Genomic DNA, 18397 nt, shown 5'->3' with positions numbered 1-18397 from the left:
TTATGGAATGCCAATCTAAAATAACATATCAATGCTAAACAATTTTGAAAAATGAATATAGTTAAGTTTGGTTACCATCTATGTGCAGTTTGTACCGAACAAAACCTACTGTGCATTGTGCGTTACAGTGGTAGAATGCGACTCTACGCATAATGTCGCGGGAGACTGACTTTATATCGATCCATGACAAAAACATAGCAACTATCATCACATGTATATCTGCAAGAAAATACCCTGTTTATTTATTTATTTATTTTAAAAAATGGATTACTCTAGTCCCTACAGCAAGTTTCCAAAATTGGTGAATTCAAAAATAATTGGTGTGTTCATTCTTTTTCTTTTGGCATTCATGCACACTGCTGAATATATTAATGAGACTTCTATTCAGAGCTGAAAGCGCAATAATGGCCATTTTACTTGGCTGCTCCAAGTAATTTCCACAAGCTATTACACACCCCTCAAGTGTCCTGTTTTCCATGGGACGCTGACAATTTCTGGCCACTTTCCTGCTGTCCCGCTGTGTTGCCGTACTGTCCTGTTTTTGCTCATCTTACTGGCCAAGGAAGCTGTAAAATTGATGTAGGTCTTTTCTGTTGCAGCACGGTTGTTCACTGCAGCTCCCACATGGCTCATTTGGGTCATTCTACAGCTGAGCACCCCAAGGTGGTTCTTCGGACAAGGTTGGCCAGGTCCTGACATATGCTTAGCCAATGCTTACGCAAGCCACATATTACAACTTCAATATGCTATATCACAATCACAACCTAGTGCCCCCGCATTAAAATAACATAACAAAAAACTAATAATATAAGTGACTATTATGCACTGGGATCATACAAAAATGAGTTAGTGTTCATGCTCAGCTGTGCCACATATGCTCATTTGATAGCAGCCATTCCAGCAGGTACACCTGTTTGAAGACATTAAATATTTGGCTTTCTGATAAGGCTCATTCCAGCAAGGTCTTTCTTTTTTGAAAATATTTGCTCTTGCTTTCATTGCAGTCTGACCTGTCTACACCTATCACTGACATTTAACAGTTTGTCGAATTAGCCACTTTACCTTCTGCTAGCCTTTATATGTCACTATTTAAAAGGTTAACTCTGGTAGCAGTATAAACTGCTGTGCCTTGACGTGGCGGGTGAGCTTAATTATGCTTTGGCCAATTCATATAACCAAAACCTCTCATTTCTATGATGTTTATATATTTGTTGCCAACTTTATTAGGGTGAGAAGCGCAGACAGTTTTTGTTTTTTTGTAATTTTTGAAAAGAGGCATTCTTTATATAGCTGCTGTATTACAAATTAGGCCAAATTCTAAACTTTCTAAAAAATATAATACAATGGTTTTCTACCGTAAAAGATAGCTAGGCAAGCCAGTGGCCCTGCTCTCATTTTCTAGTATTATTATTTATTGATTTATATAGAAATCTCACATTCTACCGTGCATGATATAACAACTTGGACTTACAGGAAAAAAAATTGAGGAATGTCCAAATGAATATTGAGAACCTTCCTTGTTCTGCAGATGAGTCCGACTTGATGACCTCCGTGTCTGGCTCAGCACCAGCTCAGTTATTTTCTCCCCTTTTAATAATCATTAGCTGCTCAGATACAGACCTTTCTGCTTTACCATACTACTGTCCTTTCTTTTATTTGGTGCTACAGATCCGCATACAATGGAAATATACTATTCCAATCCTGTCAGACATTTCATTTTTCTATACAACCATATTTTAATGGTATTTGATGAGTTAACAAGTTCCCAGTATTCCCAGTTTCTTTCTAAAATGAGTTCAAATTCTTATAATAAATATTGGTCTTAGGCAACTTGTTTACCAACAATGGTTGGGGGGTTTGTTCTGTCATGTTAATAAGCACTATTAACAGTGAGTTTTTATTGGAACCCCTGAAAAAAGAAAATAAAAAAAACTTCAATCACTGTGTACGGGTTTGTGCAAATACTGTTAAGGAACAAAAAAAATCACTCAGCCTCTCTTTCACCACTCTTCCATTTGTCTGTGACAATAATGACTCACGTTTTTTTGGTCCAGATATACAATGTTCACATACCATTAGCAGAGCATACTTTGTAGTCAACCGTTGTCATGTCACCACAAGTTCTATTAGTCTTTTAATGTCCTTCCTATTTATGGATCTTAGAAAAACAGAATTAACTTTGGTTAAACACATTATAATGAAAAAAGGAAATAACCTTAAATCTTTTTATCGCACCATTTACCCAAAAAACATCAATTTGGTTCTTATTACAGCATGTTTAGTCTTTACATGTAAACACATCAGCCCAAGAGGGCATTGGTGGAGGATTTTTTAAAGCCAACAAGATAATCCATAAATCTTCATTGCCTACAACAGGGTAACATACGTCTTAATAGTTTGTTTTAAGGGGTGTGGTTAGAGGCGTGGTTATTGTGGGAGGCTTTTTAGGTGACTTTGTGACCTATTGGTAGTTATTTAGATAACTTAGACAGTTGTTTAGAAGAACAATGTATTCCGTGTTGTTTACGGTTTAATTTATGAATAAATATTTTGCTCTCTTCAATATCTCTGAGTCAAACCTGGACAGTCTCTAGGTATGCTTGTACATTATTATGTCTTTAAGGCTTGTAGAAGACTGTGGTATGCTCTTATTAAGCAAACCTTGAGCTCCTAGAAAAAAAGGAAAGCAGAGGGAAGTGGGGCAGAGTAAACTGGGTCCCAAAAAAAGCTTGAGGTAAGACGTGCAATATACCCTGTCTAAAAGTCAGTTTTGGATCATGTCATCCGCCATGCATATCATGCCATCTGGCAACTTGCAATCTTGAGGGATATGCGTGTGAGGTATTCCAGTCCACATATTCCATTCATTAATAATACTAATGAAGAAGAAGTACAACAACAATAACAACAACAACAAGAACAACAAAGAGAAGAAAAGTGTCCTCCTCAAGGTAGCCACATTGTTGACCATATCTTCAATCTGTTAACATGTACTTTTTAGCCGGCAACACTTTTCCCTTTCTTAATTGCGACAAATATGGCCTTATGTTGTATGCGGTTCTGGATGGTGCTGATATCTGAACTTGAGTCCCCTCAGCCCATCATCATAATTATTGGTATCACCATCAACATCCTCAACCTTCTCCTCATTGGCTGTGATGCTGTTGAATGGCCCAAGGCCTTATCTGGTCTGACTCCTGCTGTATGGGGCATCTGACAATCTGAACAGGAAGCTGGGCCAGGCCTAGGGTAGCACCAAATGTAAATATGTAAATGCCTAGAAATATGGTCTATTTAGTGCTACAGGATGGATATCAATTTTGACTGCAACATGCTGGTCAACCCTATAAAATTAATTTTCCATTTCCTCCCCATTAGGTACTGGTATCTGGGTGGGTTATCCCAGTCTGGATATATATTATCCCATATATATGTTTTACAATTATGTATTGCATAAGATTTAATGTTAAGTAGACCATAACAAGTGTTACAACATGAGATTTCTTTAGATCACCCTGGGATTATAACATTGTTGCTTCTTTTTCTTCTGCTGACTGCATGAGCAGATTAGGAAACTCAGGAATTAAAAAGGACAACGCTTGTCTTTTCTGAGATCTGTAACTTGAGACTCTGTTTCCTCAACCAAGAGTTGATTGAGTGTATAGATAAGCGAAATCTACAGTTATTTACGTCAGAGGAACCTAAAAAACATCAAAATATAGACCATAGGTCAAGGCACACAATATATTCACCTGCTCTGCAATATATATATATATGTTATTTAACAAGAATAGGTTCATTGTTTCATACAAGTGTTAAGGGATACATTTAATACGTTGATACAATGTTGCATAGTTAAATAAATACTTTGCAGGATATTTGTTGGTAATACTTCTCTTTCAGTCTTCTAAATAGAATGATATTCTATGTATTGTTTTCTCTTTCAGTCCATTCTTATAATGTTTTGACCTGCCTTAACCGGTGTGTATATTTCTTTAAATCTTAGTTAATCCCACATCATCACCTTTTTCCTTTCAGTGCTGAATTCTACTACTCTTGCTCCTTATGTGTCAATTTAACTTTTCTTTCAGACGCAACTCAGTGAAAAACAATGTCTCAATTTAATCCGAGTTTTCTGTTTTATGCCGCCTTCCATGTTTGTTATTTGTGTGCTAAGGTAAAACCATTGGTAATTTCAAATGTATCTGACCGGGCCACTGCAACTCCTATGATCCTCACGCAGCCCTGTTTTGCAAGTAGTGGTGTATAAATTGATAAAGCAAAACACTACTTTTACATATTGCCTATAACTTGCAAAAAAGAACACCAAAAAACATAAAAAACATTGGGTATTTCTAAACTCAGGAGAAATATTAGATATTATTTAGCATGTTTTTTCATTAGCTTTTGTAGACGAGTAAAAGATTTGTCAGATACAGGTTTTTTATTATTATTTTTACCATATTTTATTATTTGTTTTATAGTAAATTAGATCATGTGATCAAAATAATGGTATCTAAAGAAAGCCCTACCTAGTGTGATCTGGAAAGATCATCATTTCTCTTAAAAAGAATTAAACATAATAATAGAAAGTCTAATAAATGGAAATAAACAGATACTTAAAGGAACCCTGTGATGTCATCATAACATCATAAGAAAGGGGGATCAATTGAGAAGGAAAGGAGACACAGAGTTTGGTCCTAATGGAGCGATCTGCTCCTAGTACAGTGGATGAAAGCTATACATATTGGTCTCCATGATGTAGGCACCCCAGGGAGTTGCCTGGCGTGCTGACCTAAATATTAATAACCTGTGTGTTCAAAACATAACATAATACACAAATTCCCATGGAGTACTTTGCACTATAGTTTATATCAGATACCCCACAGCTGTCATTCTTTAACAAATGTAGTGGAAAATGGTTAAGAAAACTGTTTCGTGCAGCTATGCAAAGAAGAGTAGAATTTGAAAGTCACTCCCATTTGCCTCAAATGTTTGAGCCAGGTGTGTCTATAAGAAAGAGCTGCTATGTTTTACTGTATAGCTGATGTTTGCTTTGTAGCTGGCGATGATAGACAAGTGACCTGTTCCTAAAGTAAATAATAAGTTTGTAAATGAAAAGCATTCCAACTTACAACAAAATAAAGAGAACAGGACTCACAAATATGACAGCGTAAGGATGGGTGCATTAATCCCTACTTAGTTATAATTTCCTTAGATAGTTTGCTCCCTTTAAAGTACTTTTTACCTTAATATAATCATCAGACACTGCTTCATAAACAAGACCAAATCCAGATCTGAATAACAGTAAGTGGCTGTTAGAAAGCTGTTACATTGGTTTTATTCTTGATCGAACAATGCTTTCTAAGCCAGGCTTAGACATGCACAATTTGTTTCAAAACCAACCATCTTGATATTTATCCCCAGATTTGCTTAGGGCCCCCAATGATCCCAGGCCTCCTTAGAAAATAGGAGATTCTATACAATCATTGCACGGATTCCTCACAGTTATATCAATGTCATTTATTATTATTTAATGATAATATTTGTGATAAGTATGCTTTGTAGTTTATGCATAATTATTATTTTGTACATTTGTACATTTTGGTTATTTTCTCATTTTCATTTGCAAATAGTGATAGATTTTTGGGAGAATTAAACTAGACCCCTCTAAAATCCCCCTCTAGGTCAGAGGTACATTTTCAAACAGTGATGTAAAGTTTCAAAACATACAATCTTCTTATTCTCTTCTTTCTCTTCTGCCCTCACTTGCATCTCTTTGGTGGTTTATTAGCCTAGCGTTCTTTTTACTCTCTTCCCTGCGTCGTCCACTCAGGGAATGCACGGTTGGTTCAGGTGGGTGTATTTTTGTAGACATTAAATCCATAAAGCATTACGAAAAAATTACTGGTGCAATTCATTATTTAGCAACAATATTTATATATATAATGCTTACATGCAGTTAAATATTATTTTAATTAAATATATCTGCTTCAGAATGCAGGCACTCACAGGTCTTTGTAATAACACATTTTTTAATAATGAGAGTTATCCCTACCCAGAATCCCTTGTGGTTGTGGAAGCACCATGAGATTTCTGAGGGAAAAAAACAAGCCTTCTGGGTTGTCTGGTGTCTGTAGATGAGTGTTTAATAATACTTCTACTACCCCCTTAATTTTAAGTGGAAGGGTTTTCCATCACCTTTACCCACCATAACATCTGTTATTGGTACAACAAAAAAGAAACTGAAACAATACCAAGTTTTCTTCAATAGTAAACCCTATGATCAATAATTTGGATTAGGAAGGCTGCAGCTTTATTAACCGCGAAAAACATAAATAAAGCGAACAGGTAAAATAATCTGCAACCAATGGTTTACTAAAGAGTCATTAATAAGATATTGCATAGCCAATCCTGGCTACGGTTGAGTTTTAACCCCTGAGGAGATCCATCATACACAGCTATGTCAGCTACTCCTATTTTAACCCCCTACCCACCAGTCACCAGGGCACCCTTTCAAGTCCTTCAATTTAAGGCCTAGCTGCCATATTGACATCAACCATACACTCAAGCCAAAGTTCCAAACTCAGGCCACATCTACCTTCATTATCCACTTACTCCCTGCTGCTATGACAAATAACCTCCTGCCAATCATAAGGGCAGCCATAGTGTTCTGTGTTGTCCTTGTGGTGAGATCCCCAGCTCCCTCTCCTGCAATTATACCCCCCAAGAGATCCGGTGACCTCTCCCTGGCCAAGATTGCTTCCCCTAGCCCAGAAACCGTTAAACCGATATGGTAGTGCTGTCTAGCCTTGTCATTCTGCCCTTGCACCTATGCGTCTCCACGGCTGTCTTTACTGTATGCAGCCCTGTATTTAATGCTCAAGGAAAAATATTTATTTTTCCATGGGACTTTCCTTTTAAATATGATTCTGTTCATTTGCCAAAATAGACCTAGGGCTGTTGATAGTTCAGCTTTTGTTACTGCACCAGTGTTACGGTTAGTGCATTCATTCAAATATATTTATATGAAATACTTCCTGATAACTGAGTAGCTTCTTTTGACAGGGAGAAACTACAAATTCTATATAGCATCAGGTCACTACAACATTTTTGGATCAATACTACATGGAGGTTATAAGTCAGATGGATGACCCCAGAGTCAGCATCTCAGAATTTACGGCATTAACGCATGGGAAACCTGCAGCCTGGAAGGGTAGATCCTGGGATATAGCAGCGTCCCTGGATATTAGGGAAACTTTGTACAACTGCATCAGATCTGAAACATTGTTGATTGCCTAGGAGAGGCCTGAGCTCGCATAAACTTCAAAACAGCATCTGTTTAAGGTCACCTGCCACTAATCATAACTTCAGAGTACTCTTCCAAATTAAAACAGGCCTAGCAGTCCTAGAGGCAAATGAAAAAAATACAAATATTCAGTAGCATTGCATAATGGAAACAGAAAAATACGTAATATAAAAAAGTAAAACAATATAAAAAATAAAAGAACAACTAAGTGAATAAAGCAAGACAGTGCTTCCTATGGAACAGATGCTAATTTACAAGACTAATGGATATCAATATGTATATCCTCAATATAAGGAAGGACCAATTAAAGTTTAAGTCTATACACCAGGAATAATGGACAGACTATATGGGCTGAATGGTTCTTACCTGGCATCAAATTATATGTTTCTATAGCATGGTTGATGAACAAAGTACAAGTAGAGGCATACTTAAGATGAGTAAATAAAGTTTAAAGTCTTTACAGCAGGAAAATGGGCAGACTAAATCTGCTGTCAAATTATTTCATTTTATATTCTACAATTGGTTTTATCAAAAGCTGCAGACCAATAATAGCATTTTTGAGGTATATTCAATAATAGTAAATATTGCTGCAAAAGAATAATAAAATAATCAAATAAGAAGATCCTCTGGAAGAAGTACCAATAATCTGCAAAAGGCATGATTATACCATGTAATTTGACTATGTATTATCCGAGATCATCTTAGCCCGTCTTAAAGGAGAAACTTGCCAACGTTGTCCCTTCTTAATGCCTAATCTGTATTAGTCTGTTTAAATGCCTAAATTACTGTAGCTCACCAGCAGATTAACAAATTGGTGTGTTTGAACAGCCTGAAAAACTACTATGTAGTTTGAAAATATAAGGGTGAGACACTCAGAATCTCTTGCCTCTGAGACTGACATGAAAATTCAATGAGGTCACAGTTATGTTTTAATATTTAACCAAAACTTCAACAATATGTATGAAAGTAGTGAGATAATGGCTTGGTTGAGGTTTGTATGAACTGCAAGTTTATAGTAGCAAACTCTTGCATATAGGAAAAAGTCCAACTTGCATTTGGATTGGTAGCTTGCATACATTTGACTGAAGGTGAGTCGAGCTGATATGGGCTCTTGTGGATTCACTAACCAATGGGTTGCTTGTGATTGCAAATGAACAAACGAAACAGGGTAATTGCTTCCCCACCCTGTATGCCGTGGGGCAGGGAGTAATGAACCTTTGCATATACCCCCACTCAGCCCTAATCTCCTGATCAATGTGATGGACACTGGCATATCTATTTTCATTGTTGCCTTATACCTAACCCAAGGCAGCACTACAGCTGCGCCCCCCCCCAATGCCTTTCTGACATCTGAGAGCTGGGATAGGACATCATATCCTGCAACTCCACGTTTTAAGGGCATGCAGTGATGGGCAGAAATGAGCCAACCTGACACAGGCCTCCATAGTTAATCTTCCTTTTAACTGTCCCACGAAACATGTTCCTACAAGGAACACAAACATACTATTGTGGATCTAATTTGTGGCTCCTTACTATGGAGGCCTTACTATGGAGGCCTGTGTCAGCTTGGCTTAGATCACCCAAGAGGGCAATAGGTTCCGCGATATGTAGTAGAGGGGCTAGACCAAGGCATTGATATATAAGAAGAATGGATTACGGTATATAAAACATAGAACAAAATATACAAAAGATATACAAAAACACTGAAATTGTACAGTATCTGTCCATTTTCGGAGACTTGTGTGCATTATTCTATCTGACTTTGTACTCTGTACTCTGTACTCATCACTGGCTATCTTGACAGATACTGCAGCCTTAATATTTACATCATGAACAAAAAGTTAATTTTTTCCTGGCTGCACATGTTACAGCACTTTCATAAAGGTAGATTGAGCAGGCCTGTCATAAACTATGGAGGGGCAGGAACCTATAGATTATAATGTAAGCTCCTTTGAGCACCCGATTTTTCCTCTTTGTCCTCTTGTTATATTAAATACCAATTGTTATGTCCTTAATGCTGTATACTGATTGTACTTTAGCTTTAACAATTCCATATGCTTGTTCATTGATTGTTGCCCATAGAAATATAATCTATATAATCTGTTTAAAGCGTTAATCTTCCCAGTTTTACTAATATAAAGCCATGAAGAAATATCCTAAACCTTGTGTCTAAGCTAATTCATTAATGGTATCAGGCAGCACAAGATGAATATTCCATGGGCCTAATACCCCCTTCCACTAACCATAAGTAATTTTGAGGCCTCTGAGATTGACAAAAGCTGCCAATTTAATAGTGCATTGTGTGCAACCGCCTTCTAGCTACGCGCAGCTACACGCTACACTTCAGAGAGAGAGAGAGACTCATTTTGGAAATAAAGAGTCATTGTTTTCAAACAGATCATCCAAAGAAAATGCTTGGGCTGTAAATGGTCCGCAGACTTTGTCTGAGATTTTTGAAGGCGTGCAGTGTCATCATAAAACCAATAGATAGTGCTGGATGCATTTACACCGAGGCACAGCGTATCACCTTTAGTTTTACTGGTTGATGGGAAAGAGGATTGAATACTTTCTAACTGCAATAAAATCCCAAGCAAACGCCAAGCGTTTCACATCATGTTCTATCAACGGGTCGAGCAACTGCGGTACAAAGTTTATGTTTAAACTAAGTAGGTTCATAAAATGAGGCAACCTCCTAAAAAAAACATCTTCTGATAGCATTCACCCTTAAGGGCTTTTAATTCTTGTTGTTACTCCAATAGGCCAACGATGTAAGTAAATATAACCTGGGAATCACAGGTTATCAAGGAAGATAAGGTAAAAGAATGAACTTAATTGTTTTAATAGTAGTCTAAATAAAATATATATTGGACGATTTGGTACATTTATGACAACATAAACCATGTGCACACAATGGGAAAATGAAGATAATGATAGCACTTGTTCTTGGCTGACTAGGGGCTATCTAAAAACATTCAAGTGCTACAAAAATCTCTACAATTTATAACCTAACTAGACTAGAGTTGGCTTCACATTTTGCAGGTCAATTACTGGGATTTTAAGTGGCCCTGACTTCTCAAGTACTATTTTCTTAACATTCATGTATAGTGCATTCTGATAACATAACAAAATATATTTATATGCCAAGCTGCCCCATTGTCCAGCTTCTATGGACAGCAGTTATCATATGTCAGTTATGGAAATCAGAGGATCTCTCCAGAGAGGAACCTCGAGCAACGACTTCAGGTCTGTGTTCTTGGAGACGTCAATCGTAGATCCCACATAGTCTTCTCACGGCTCATTAAAACACTGTGATCTGATATCATTTCTTTTGTTTTGCTTCAATACATACAAGACGGTAAGGAAAGTAGATAGTCCTGCCACTGGTTTTGTCTATAATAATGCCCTCATCTGCGTGTAAACAGTTACACATAAAGGCGAGGTCATCTTACATTTAGGCTTCATATCTGACCATTAAGATTCACCATATAGTGTGAAGAAATTAACTTAAAAAAACAAGGCTGATGTAGGGCTTGTAGTTCAATTTATAAATTTATAAAAGTGCGTATTAAGAAATATTATTAAACAGTAGCATGTACAGAATGCTTATATGTTCTTTTAACAACCAATCAAGCGTTTCCAGTCTCTAATTTATGAAAAAGAGTTTTATAATTTATGAAAGAGAGGATAAATGATAAAACATGATCCTCAGAAAATGCATGTTGATGCCCAATGTATTGAAGTGGAAAGCCTGTAACTGGCTGGGAAGTTAAGCATGAGATGACTAGTAAAATAATAGCAGAATATAATAAAAATGGATTTCATTATAATTTTTCAGGCAGGAAAAGGGTGTTATGTGCTTCCTTTTTAACAGCAATCCCGTGTGGCAATCAAAATTCTAACAGAAACGCTATAAGCATCCTGATAGAGTCCTATAATGGAGGGTCAAGGGTTATTCCATTATTCCTACAGCATAGATGGAATTGACTGAAAGTTTTAAGAAACACAATGCAAACATTAAACATCTTTATGAAAAAGATCAGAAAATAACATTGTTCATGCATCAGCAAAACGCCTCGGCACTGAATATATTTATTTAATATATTATTAAAATATTTTACATGATCTTCCATTCCTACAGTGCTAGTCCAAACACGCTGTTCTTTTGAAATCAGGTCTTCCTATCAGAATATTATGCCTTCTTACCAGGGGTGTAACTAGAAACCACAGGGCCCTGGTGCCCCCATTTAACCAAGCAACATGTTCCACAGTGCAACCTTTCCCCTAAACAGCTTGTGATTGCCACCTTTGTCCCAAACAGCTTAAGTGCCTTTGCCCTCCAGCAGCTTATCAGTGCCATCCTTACTTCTAAACAGCCTGTCTGTGCCATCTTTGCCCCATCTTGTCAATGCCCCCAAGCACCTTATCTATGCCATCTGTGCCTCAAGACAACTTGTCTGTCCCCTCCAACATACACTCTTACACATACACACATATGGAAATACACAAATTACACACACACTTACTCATATTCACTAACAAACACTTACCCATTCATTCTCACACACTCCATCTCACCCCATTTACACATCCATCCTCACACACACTTATAAACATCCATCCTCACACACACTTATAAACATCCATGCTCATACACACCATTACACATCCATGCTCATACACACCATTACACATCCATGCTCACACACACAATTACACATTCATGCACACAGACATCCTTGCTCACATCCTTACATATAATAATATATATATATATACGCGCAAACAAACATACATACATACCCACCACACACACTTACCTCTTACCTATCCAGCAGCTTCCTGTCTGTAATTTGACCATGACACAATATATATTGTGAACTCTTCAGAATAGAAGATAGAAATGTAAGTTCTTTTTTGTTTATGGGTATTTGTCACATAGACCTTTCATTCAAATGCTTTACATTTTCAAAGGTCTGTTTGTGTAAGTTTACTCAAATATAAAAAGACAAAAACAGTAGCCATTGGACTATTTTTGGCCTGCAAAAAAAGATGAAAAATCGGGGTAGTTTAATCCTATGTGCACCAGGAAAAGTCACTATTCTGAAGCTTCTCTGAGCCATGCTGTGTCAATTTTAACTGCAATCAGAGGAATCTTACCCAGCCACAATATACAATGATCTTTTCTAGATAATATTGAAGAGGTTTCGTATAAAGAAAAGCTCAACCATCAGAAAGCTCCTGCTTTTTGCTCCACTTTACAGATAACTTCCAATGGGTTTTGCCTTATTTAGTTAATCCACTCATTTAAAAAGTTACAGAACAACTAATGGACCAGCTTTTTATTATGTTTTTGGAAAATATCAACTACAATTGAGCAACTGTATAATTCATACTGCATGATATCATTACAGTGATTTAGTTTAGTTGTAAATATTGTTGTTATGTTTTCACCTAATGTGAATTAAACTAATCACAGTGGTGGTGGTAGCATTTACACAAAGTTAATATACTGCATCAATTTCCATGTATAAACAATACCATTGAAATGTTTATAGTAGCATTAGATACATTTGAAACAAAGTCAAGCTGGTTGCCTTTTTAAGAAGGACATTTGCTGTTCTCATATGCACATTTACAAAAAGCATGTTTATCATTAAAATCTCTATATTTAGTGTTGTCTTTCCTTAGGAATAAACAGACATATGAATGAAAAACATTATGGGTTTTTAAGCAGGACAATAGAGGGTTGATGCCACAGAGAGGAACCCTAGCAAGATGGCAGCCAAGCATATTCAACTGAAAAAAGGGTCTATTCAATAAGAAGACAAGTGGTTAGTTGAGTTGTGCTTACTTGTCTGTCCAGGCTCAACTAACGTTGCATTCCATTCCGTGCTAACACCTACAGAACAACTTCCATATATTCACCAATGTGAGTGCCTGCAACTTTTCCCGTTTCCAATCCATTTGCATTGCTGGCTTCCTGCCAACTGGTCCAGTGTAACGGCGCTTGTGGCGAATGCCAGTACACCATTATTTTGTGTGCCCTTTCCCTTGATGACCATATCCTCGACACCAGAGTCCTGTGAGACGCGACATTTACCTGCTCCTCACAAGCCCACGGTCCTCATAAAGCTTCTTGGTTCTCCATCATCCAGCAAAAATTGCAGGACTCCCTCTCGTCTGCATCATCCACTGGTTGGCCGCAGTTTCTGGAAGCAGTCTCTCCAGTGAGTCTATCTTGTGCACATACTTGCCAACTGTACTGCTCTTAAAGGACTGTATTTTGCATTTTTGCATTGAATTCTCAAGTGGCTTCTGGGACACTATTTAAAACTTGGCCACATTCAGTAAGGTGCTAAGTTTTATTTTGTGCTTGCCATTGCAACTTAGCATCCTTGATGCCCTTGTTCACAGTGCCCGCCTCTTGTACCCTTCCTGGTTGCTGTTATGGTTTTGACCTGGCTATTTATCTTTTTTACTACACTTTCCAGATTTGCCCTACTTATTTATTACAGTTAAATCCTGTGTTATATGTTGTAAAAGGTCTAAATAAAGACAAGTTTTAAAGATGATGCATTCGTTCATACAGTTTTCTTATATTTAGTTATTAGATGTGAGTTGTCTTTGGCTGGAATACAGTTACAATGGCAACAATTAGTTGTTTAACTTTTCTTAGAAGCATCTGTGAGTAGCTCTGCTGTAAAGATCATCCTTGCCGCTGAAAGCTCAATTGCTAAGGGATTAACCCTTCATATTCACCCAAGCACTAGCAGAGGCTTGGTGTAGGGAACAAACAGAACTGAGTTTATTGGGGACAGCACAAACATTTTAGGATAGGATTAGTGGTATAATCTCATCAACCACCAGACAGCCCGGTGCCTCCATAGAGTTCTATGGCCAGCTATGCCCACCCAACAAAGAGTCACTATTTTGGGGTGGTTCCTAGAGAGCAGCATCAATCAGGGTTCGAGAATGTTATATTCCAAAAAGCGACTTGATTCGACGTCGGGACACTGAGCGTCAGCATCGGAAAAATCCTCAGGAATAGTGTGTGCTGTAGCTGGGCCAGAGTTCCATAGCCGGTCCTAAAGATGGGTAATAAAAAGTAAATTCCCAAATGAGCTCCCTCTCCATAACCACCTCTGAGTGTTGCCCACCACGAGCATAGTGTAACCCCATAAGAGCAACATGATTGGTTAATTGCAGCAGCTGCTCTTTTTTTCCATGTTGAATCGCTAACCCGGGTAACTGGAAATACATTTGAATAGTGAGGGTGTGCAAATACGATATTAATAACATACTTTTAACGACAGAAAACGGCTGACGCTATGGTATTTGTCCTCCTCATATATGAAAAAAGAGAGCAATCAGCCCACAAAATATAGTGTATATAGTATATAAATCCCTCATTTTGGTATTATATTCACAAAAAAGAGTCTTTTCATCATTTGGTATTCTTATAATAATAATAATGAATTATTTATTAATCAAGTATGTTAACTCATATTTGATATATAGATGGAAAAATATATACAATGCATTACATTATAATAACTAATTAATATTCAATCAATTTGCCTTTATAATAATTTAGTTATATTATAGCACTAAATAAATACATAATATAGTGCAAAACACATAACTTAACAATAAATACATAGTTTAGCATTAGCATTATAACTTACTGTATATCTTGGTTGTAAAATTGAACTCAATATCTTCTATAATTTACATCAGAACAATACAAAAATTGTATAAATGGACTTAAAAAGTATATTTATAAAAAATGGCACATGTCAAAATCAGAATTTAGTATGAAAATAGAGTATTTAAAGAAGAAATCCATTGTATGTATATTTGGCCTAATTTCCCCCAAACATTCTCTTTTCGCCAATTCTTTTCACATGTTGTATCCCAATAAACTTTATCTCTTGTGGAATACTTTAGGACATTGGTCGTAAATATCCCAATTCTTATCATTTAGATATAATACAAATTCATTCAAAGATTGCTCTGTAACCTGCCAAATAAAGTCATTTATGTAATGGCAATCGGTTAACAAATTCTGCACCCAGCCATGCTGCCCATAAATATGCTGATGTTCCCAGTGGGCCACAAACACATTACAATAGCTGGGTACAAACTTTGTACTCACTGCCGTTCCCTTTCTTTGATAATAAAAATTGTTTAAAAAACAAAAATAATGTATTCTTTCTATGACAACATCTGTCTGACTCCTAGGAAAGTCTTTGTCTTTAGAAATTATTTGCTTCTATTCCCCTAACATGTCATGGGTCACCAAAATAGTTCTCCTGTCATGTCACATCCTCTAGTATGTGTAATGGATTTAATGAATCTTGTAAATATGAGGGGTACTTTTTAACAAAAGGTTGTAATATACTGTACATCTGTACTAGGACAGATGTGAAGTTGTGGAATTAATTCCTGAAACTATAGGTCTTCCTGGTGGGAAATGGGATTTTTATGGATTTTTGGTAATACATAAAATATAGGGATTCCAGGAAACTTTAGATTCAAATAATTCCTTCCACTTGGATATGTTTTTGTAAAAATGCATAGGTGTCAACATCAGACAATTGTCTTAAAGCTTCTTTTGTATATTGTTCTCATAAATAATTACTACCCCCACCCTTGTCTGTTGGTTTTATGACTATGTTTGTATCTTCTCTTAATTGTTTTAATGCCTGCCTTTCCTTTATATTTAAATTATGTTGGTATTTATTAATATTGTAGATTTTTTTCATGTCATTGATTACTAAATTTTCAAACAATTCCACAGGAGATGATTTGAGATGTTGTGGATAAAATTGGCATTTGAATGTATACATTTTGATGAAATATTATTCAACACATTTTTCATTTTTGTGCCTTTAATTGTTTTTATTTCTATATACAGTATATGACTTTCAACTGAAGCACGGTCATGGTCAGTGACACAAAAGGTTCGACAGATTATAAATCTCCCTCTTCATAAACTCTAATGTCTTATCAGAGGATCAGTCTTACAGTCTTTGACCTCTGTGATCAATGAAACTTCTAATCCCCTAATAAAGCACATCTCAACAAAGCTCACAACCTCTTTGCCACAGTAGCTTGCATTTACATGCTCAAGAAAAACAATTTATGTCACAAGCCTCACTGAGATATTTGTGGCAATGCTAAAGAAGCCCTGCGTCCCTCAATGAAATCTCTTCCTTCACAGATTTTCATTAGCCAATGTCTCAGTGGGAAGCCATTCTATTGTTTGTCTAGTAGATTGACAGAGCTAGAAAATACAAATGGCTAATTTACAGCTGCTTGAAAATATTCAATTATGTAAAAAAAGTAGAACTGTTTTTTTTAAAAAAAAGAAAAGAGAACAGTAGTTTGAAAAACTTTGAAATGTAATACTAGGAAAAGAAGAATGGGTCAAGTCCCTTTGGGACAAATGCATCATCACATGACAGGTTGTTGACACATGCAAATTTCCTGGAAACCCTGCCTACTTTTGTCCTTGTCAATGGTACTAAGGTAGTTACTGCAGGCAGGCAACTAACTATAGAAGAAGCTTTGTATTGTCTATTTTGGGCAACTATAGAAGAAGCTTTGTATTGTCTATTTTGGGCAACTCTATTGTCACACATGTGCGTTAAGACATTAAATAAGACCTTTATGCATATGTGAAACATAATTCAATTACGATTGTATAAATGCATGTATAAAATGTATCTATGCACTGTGAAATGTTCTGGAAAACATGTTCTACTCAGAGCTCAGCGAAAAGTTAATGAAAAACTGTTGCATGTGTTGTGACATTAGGAATGGTCAGGGACATAAATGTCACAAAAACAATAAGGTATTACCTGTGGCATGATTTATTTCTGCAGTGGTTTATATGGGGTGGAAAATTCTACTTTCTGCCATAATTTGGATATGGGTCAATCTGTGCAGTGGGAAATATAGGGAATGGTCCATACATCGAAGTTTGTAAAGGGAACATAGTTTCTTATGTTTCTTATTACTCCTTTTACAGCAAATATTGAAATTCCATTTTTTCCCAGAATTTCCTCTTTTTGTTTCTAATTTGACCACCACACTATTCGTTACTGTCAACTGACAGGGCTTACTTATTGACACTTGTTATTTTGTTTCACAATAATATTTAGTATATAATGCATTTCCTTTTCAGAAAATATTGTATTATTACAACACATGATATGTGCAATGTGTACAACTTAGGTCAGAGTAGTAAATGTTCAGTAAAAATAGTATTTCAATCAACTTTGCTAAGTAAGATTTGCTTTTGATCCACTTGATGCATTTACGTTTCTGTAAGAGAACATCTGTAGCCAATCACTGCTAAAGGCAAATATTCGAGTACTGTGACTTACATCATAAAAATGATACATAGGTGGAATTTGTATGACTTTCAAGAGTGCTTACATTATCTCTTGATAACAGGAGCTTCTGGCTTAAAAGCATGAGCACCTTAGAAGAAAAGTTAAGTGGTCTTAAAAGCTTACTTTCACAAACATAGCAGATATAAAATGCGTTTCCACTGTATCAGCTGTTGACTTCTATTGACAAAATGCTTTCATTATATGATAAGTGACACGTCAAAGAATAGTACTATATGTTCTAACATTAAACATGATTTTATAGCCATAATATTTTTTTGATGGTGAAATAATAGCTCTTAATGGACAATGTTTTATGCGTTAATATCATCAGCAGAATTGGCATTTCTACTATTGTTTTCTGATAAGGTCATCATGATGACAGAACAGCCATGGAACTACCGTATGGGAGGACTGTGAATGACAAGGACTAGAGGACCTTTGTCTTTGAGCATAAAATTCTGTGCAGGATACAGAAATGAGCATTATCTGTCCTAAAAAAAGCTTAATGATGTGATAACTGTACCTTCTCTCTTTGTTACTTTAGTCAATGTTGAAAAAAGATCCCCCCCCCTTGCTGTGTCTATTTCTAATGGAAGCAGCTTCTACCTTAAGCTAAGTGAAAAGTTGAAATTCCCACAGGAAATGGCATCCGTAATTCTCTTGGTCAATGGTAAGCTGACGTTAACTG

The sequence above is a fragment of the Spea bombifrons genome, chromosome 4 (genome assembly GCF_027358695.1).
Source record: "Spea bombifrons isolate aSpeBom1 chromosome 4, aSpeBom1.2.pri, whole genome shotgun sequence".
Lineage (NCBI taxonomy): Eukaryota > Metazoa > Chordata > Amphibia > Anura > Pelobatidae > Spea > Spea bombifrons.
This window is presented reverse-complemented; position numbering follows the sequence as displayed.